Genomic DNA, 5,101 nt, shown 5'->3' with positions numbered 1-5,101 from the left:
TAGCCTGTAAAGCCCGGGAGCCTACTTTTGCTAGATGGAGTAAACTTTGTTCAGAGAGTCCGGAATTTTCTTTTTTCCAATATTTATGGGTGGATTCCTATCCTAACCCTTGGCTAACATATGTAAATAACAAAATTATGCAACTGGGCCTTTTTCCTTCAGAACTTCTCACTTGGGAATATAATAAGGTGAAGGAAATACTACTTCTCTGGTTGCATGATATTGAATGGCAGGAACTTATGTCTTCGGCCAATAGGACTTGCTCCCCTTTACATTTAGGGATTTTGCCACCTTGGGGAGATAGAGGTGCTAATTATTTAACAACGCTGCATTTTTCTAAATTTTGGGTTTCTTTTGCTCGGGCCGGTTAAGCGTGTTGCCCTCTTCTCTTTTGGAACGAAGGTTTGCTAAAGATCATCCTGTTATGGTTTTTTGCCCTTGTGGCGTTGGCCTCCTGGAAACTGTCACCCATGTTTTGCTATATTGTTCTTTGTATCGGGATGCCAGAGAAGACCTTATTTCCCCTCTGTTACTCAAATTTCCTGGAAGGTGTGAGCTTTTTTATACATATTATTGTCTCACAGATTTAAGCTCAGAGATTACAAAAATAGTAGCTAAATTTTTCTATATTGCCGTTAGGTTAAGGTCCCAATTAAGTGCTTAATTGCAGGAGCTGTTTATTGTTTTTAAGTAATTTATTATGAGTGATTGTATTTTGTTTTATTGTGTTTTAGCATTGTTTATTGATTGTTGTATTGGACATATTTGTTACTTCTGTTTTTGCTGGCCAATGGCTGTAATAAAACTGATGATGATGAGGTGGCCATATCATATGCCTCTCAGTTATAGGGAAAGAGTATTTGTGGTCTAGCATCTATTGCTTCCTGCCTTCCTCATCCTGCTATTTATTAACGTATAAGAGAACTGAAAAAAGTATACCATGTTATTTTGATGTGCTGTATAAATATCATAGATATTTATATTGCCCAATATTGCCCAATAGCCCAAACGTAGTTGAACTGAAACATTAGATTATAAGAAAACAATAAATAAAATATACTTAATGAGGATGTAGATTAAAATCAGTGTTTTACATGGAGATTATTTTATTAAAATACTTGTACGTATTTTAAGACATGGCAATGCAATTGTGTACAGTTCCTTTAAATTGCTTAAAATTTACGGGCAGGGGGGCAGTGATGCCAGTTAACGTAGTAATTTTAGAAAACCTAAAGAGTACATGATATATGTGCATGATATATACACAGAAAAAGATGTTTATAAAGGGGTGTGTGTGTATGCTGTTTACCCAGTCTTAGAAAATCTACAGGTATCCATATGTGTTCCTTGAAATGGAACATATAATAGCAGCTGGAGAAGGGCGATTTAGACTAGGAAAATGGCATGGCAGGAAAGATTTCATCTGCCTGCCATGGTGCTAATGTCTCATGTAGTTTGCTCCTACAATTGGAACTGGTAGCAATTGGCCGACCTTGCTTGTTATCTTCCTCACACTTACTGTATGTGGGAATAATCTCAATTGATCTCAGTGGGACAATTCTGAGTAAACGTGCACAGGACTGGTCAGTAGGTCTGCCGGTTCTGGTCAGGACTGAGAAGAGTGCAGTTATGTCATGAATCAAGAGTTATTGATTCTAGTAAATAGGCTAGGATCTGGAGTATATCAATGGATTCTGTGTCCTTCTTGTATTCATTGTTTGCTGAATGATGCTGTAGTCATTCTCTTTTTGAAGTTTTGAAAATGATAATATTGGCCTTATATTTAAAGGCCAAAAGTTAAGCAGATATGCTGAAGATGTTTTGAGGGTCTCAGACAGAAAGGTGAGATATAAGTGCTTCCTGTACGTTAGGAAATGAGATTAATATTTTACCTGTTAAATGTGATGTATGTAATATGTAAAGCTATAATACTGTGCAAAATGCTGTAACTATAAAAACAGAACATATTTTATTAGGTGTGAAATAGTAATTCATTGCACAGTAAGAAATAATTAGAATTAAAATGAAATAATTGCCACCTTTCAAAGTAACCCACAGAAACTTAGGAAATTAGGCACACATAGGAAAGAACCTTATTTAGCTTTTCTGCTGATTCATATGCATTAATCATTTGGTGTTCTTGGCCAACAAAGATATAGTCTACATCATAACTTGCATTACTTCCATTTAATTATGAACAAGGGAATCAAAGTTATGAATACTCAATTGCCTGTCACAGTTGACTGAGTAGAATTAATTTCCCAGCCTTCATATTTATTACCCATTTTTCACTGAAGATTGACTCCCAAAGTGGCTTATCACTGAAATTTAACGCAAAGGTACAATACAGGTGAAACTCGGAAAATTAGAATATCGTGCAAAAGTCCATTAATTTCAGTAATGGTTCCATGTAATGGTCTTCTTGGTTCCATGTAATATTCTAATTTTCTGGGATTGTGGATTTGGGGTTTTCATGAGCTGTACGCCATGATCATCACAATTATAACAAATTAGGGCTTGACTTATCTCGCTTTGCATGTAATGCGTCTGTCTCATATATCAGTTTCACCTTTTAATTTGCATTACTGAAATTAATGGACTTTTGCACGATATTCTAATTTTCCGAGTTTCACCTGTATCTTAGGAGCACAGGGTTATGTGTCATTATTGCAAGTGCTGAGGTCCACAGGTTCATGCAGGGCATTGAATAAGAAGCAATGGGAGAAATCACAATCTTAGAGGCCTCATTTCACATGTTGTGGACTTTCTCATTCAAACTGCTATTTCAGGGCCTGCAGAGAGAATAAAATGCAGTGTTGCTGAAGAATTTATATTCTGTGCAACAGACATAAGTAAATGAGTTGAGCCTCTGGTCCCTAGATGGCATGGAAGCATAGACATTAGATTCCAGGGGGAAAGAGGTAATATCTAAAGAGCATTTGTCACTTTTGTGTAATTGACATACATATATGCTATAGTGCCACGTCTGGCTCTGAATACAAATCCAAATGTTAAGTGGGATAGACCTTGGGAACCATATTACACTAGTCTTAAAAGATTTGTATTGGTTACCAGTGTTTCCTCTAACAGGGATTCCCAGATGTGGTTGACTACAACTCCCAGAATCCCCAAGCAAAAGCCACTGCAGCTGGGGATTCTTGGAGTTGTGGTCCACAACATCTAGGAATCCCTTTTAGAGGGAACACTGTTGGTTACCTGTTTATTTCTATGCTCAATTTAATAGAGTGTTAACTTTTAAGTCCAGCATGGCCTGGCCCTTGTTTATTGGAAGAAATGCCTTCAACCATATATTCCTCACTGTGCTCTGAGATCTAAAAAGGAAGCACTTTTGTGAGTGCCTCGTCCACTTGAGGCACAGAGGGTTACTAACAGGTCTAAAACCTTTTTAATACTAGTATCCCAGTTTTTGAACTTCCTACTCAGAGGGGTTTACCTTTTGTTTCTCTGTGCTGGCTTTTCGAACAGATAAAGATATTATTTTCAAGAGCTTTTAATCTGAGTTGATGTGTTGTTCTTGAGGATTACTGGTTTTAGTTATCTTGTGTAATGTTTATGGATGTGGTTTTAGAAAGCCTCTTCTATTATTTATTGTGATTTTGTTGTTTAATATTCTGTTGCAAACCACTCAGGAAGTACTGCTATAGTGTAAGTCGAATAAATAAGGAAACATGGCAGCTGGCAGCCATGGTGGGTTACATAACAGGCCCTGGAATGACAGTTTGAGGGAGAAAGTTCACAGCTTGTGAAGTAAGACCTCCAGAAGATTGTGCTTTTCCCAGTGTATCTTCATTTAGCAAAGGCAACAGTGTGCTGCACGAGCCAGTGTTGATCATTCAACACTTGTAAGAATGATCAGTATTAGAGATCTATGTCTGGAAACATTTTCTTCTCCTAAGTCTCTTCCTATGGTCCTACATGACCATTCGGTTTCATTTGCCTATGTGTGGGTCAAGGTCAGCAGTGAATGTTACTAGTAAAACTACCTGGTTTCCCCCCACCCATCTCCGTTATCTCAGTGAGGCACAATATGATGCTGCTTCTCAAGTACCTCGTGGTTGTTTGTAGGGATTTGCAGAAAACAGATTTTGTGTTCTGTTTCAAAATCGAAACAAAACACAGATGGCTGTTTCATTGAAACAGTGGTCAACCCTGCTGTTTCAACGGAACAAACTCAAAAAGTTTTTGAGTGTTTTGGCCATGCGGAACAATGGGGAAACTCAAAACACCCCGCCGTTCCCCATGGGTAGCTCTTAGGGACACCAAAGTGGCTTGGTTGGTAGGGTATGATGGGTGCTACCTACCCATCTGGAAATGGGTACCCACAAAATAAATGGGCAAGTGGGCGGTTTTAAACAAATTTTTACCGTTTACCCCTAAAAACCCATAGGATCCTGGGGTTTCTATGAAACACAGTCCAAAAATGACCAAAAAAGGAGCCACTGACCCAGAATCCACTGCCAGCCACAGTGCCTGCACTGCAATAACACAAGTTGCACAAGTTACACTTTCACACACAATTATGAATCCTTATGTTACTTCCTAGCATTGGAACAACTGCCACAGCAGCACCTGTAGCAGCAAGCATAGCCATCAGGTATGTTCATAAACCGAGGTTTGGTGCATGAACCAAGGTTTGGCAGTCTGAGGTGCCACGGGGGGGGGGAGCGGCAATTGGCACCTTTAAAAGGGAATACAGCAGGTCCTTACCTGTTGTCCGCTGACTCATGCAGCTTCATGCTGCAACGGTCCTCACTCCAGCAGCCCACACGCAGTGCCAGCACACATTGCCTCCATGTATGTGCGGATACCATTTGTGTGGTCAGCATAATGCTGTTGCAAAATGGAATCCGCGCATGTGTGGACGGCATGTACATGCTGGAGCCACGCACAGGCTGTTGGGGTAAGCACTGTTGGAGCATGAAGCTGTATGGGGCAATGGATAGCAGGTAAGGACCTGCTGTACTCTCTGTTAAAGGTGCTGCTCACCGCTCCCCCCCCCCCGGACTTGGAGCACTGAACCAGTTTGGACCTCGCCCAAACTGGTTTGGTGCTGAACCTGTGCGTGAACCTCAATTCGGTG

The sequence above is a fragment of the Hemicordylus capensis genome, chromosome 2 (assembly GCF_027244095.1).
Source record: "Hemicordylus capensis ecotype Gifberg chromosome 2, rHemCap1.1.pri, whole genome shotgun sequence".
In the NCBI taxonomy this organism is placed as follows: Eukaryota; Metazoa; Chordata; class Lepidosauria; order Squamata; family Cordylidae; genus Hemicordylus; species Hemicordylus capensis.
This window is presented reverse-complemented; position numbering follows the sequence as displayed.